The sequence below is a fragment of the Colobus angolensis genome, unplaced genomic scaffold, assembly GCF_000951035.1.
Source record: "Colobus angolensis palliatus isolate OR3802 unplaced genomic scaffold, Cang.pa_1.0 Scaffold479, whole genome shotgun sequence".
Taxonomy (NCBI): Eukaryota; Metazoa; Chordata; class Mammalia; order Primates; family Cercopithecidae; genus Colobus; species Colobus angolensis.
Window position 1 is genome coordinate 1,055,739 of NW_012118254.1, and position 1,089 is coordinate 1,056,827.

Sequence of the window (1,089 nt, forward strand, 5' to 3'; positions counted from 1 at the left end):
GTCCCAGCTACTCCGGAGGCTGAGGCAGGAGAATGGCGTGAACCTGGGAGGCGGAGCTTGCAGTGAGCCGAGATTGCACCACTGCACTCCAGCCTGGGCGACAGAGCGAGACTCTGTGTCCAAAAAAAAAAGTCAACGGTAATCCCAGCACTTTGGGAGGCCGAGGAAGGCGGGCTTGAGGTCAGGCGTTCAAGACTAGCCTGGCCAACATGGCAAAACCCCGTCTCTACTAAAAGTGCAAATATTAGCTGGGCGTGGTGGCAGGCACCTGTAATCCCAGCTACACAGGAGGCTGAGGCAGGAGAAGCTTGAACTCAGGAGGCGGAGGTTGCAGTGAGCCGAGATCGCACCACTGCACTCCAGCCTGAGTGACAAGAGCGAGACTCCGTAACAACAACAACGTGACCGTTTTGTTATGTGTGAGGAGGCTATACTGGTTACTGTCTAGAAAGGTTAGGATGAAAGAAAGGAATGCTAAGTTGTACCACATGATACAATAAGAGAACCCACTTGGTGGAGTGGAGGAGTCTTCTTGCTATTTATTTGCAGGCTTCCTAGCGGTTGACCTCAAAGCAGGAGTCGATTTAAGGTCCCCAAATCTCAGATGAGAGTTGAAATGGGAGCACGCTCTGTAGAGAAAGGATGAGGCGCAGTGACATGGGAGTAAGAGAAGTAAGAAGAGGATGTCATTATGCGAATGGTGGTTTGGAAAGTTAGATTACAATTAACAATAACTTTCCAAACTGTGTAGGAGAGAAATAACACACAAGAGAACTGATGCTGTGCACCCCAGATCCACTGATCATAAAGAAAAGGTAACGTATTTTCAGTTCTCCATGGAGGTCACTTGTTTCCCGGGTCCTTCCTCCACATCTCGATGACCACACAGGGTGCAAGCAATGTAGATACGATGTACACTATAATAATGAAACGAACGCAAAGGAAAATTCACTAAGTGGTTACTCTAGGCCAGGCACTGAGCAAAGCAACTTCAGGTAGATGATCTGAAGAGGAAGCTGCAGAGGCAGCCGCTGGACAGAAATGCCTAGGCTCTTAGGGAGTATTCTCCACGGGAGAGAAGGAGGGATA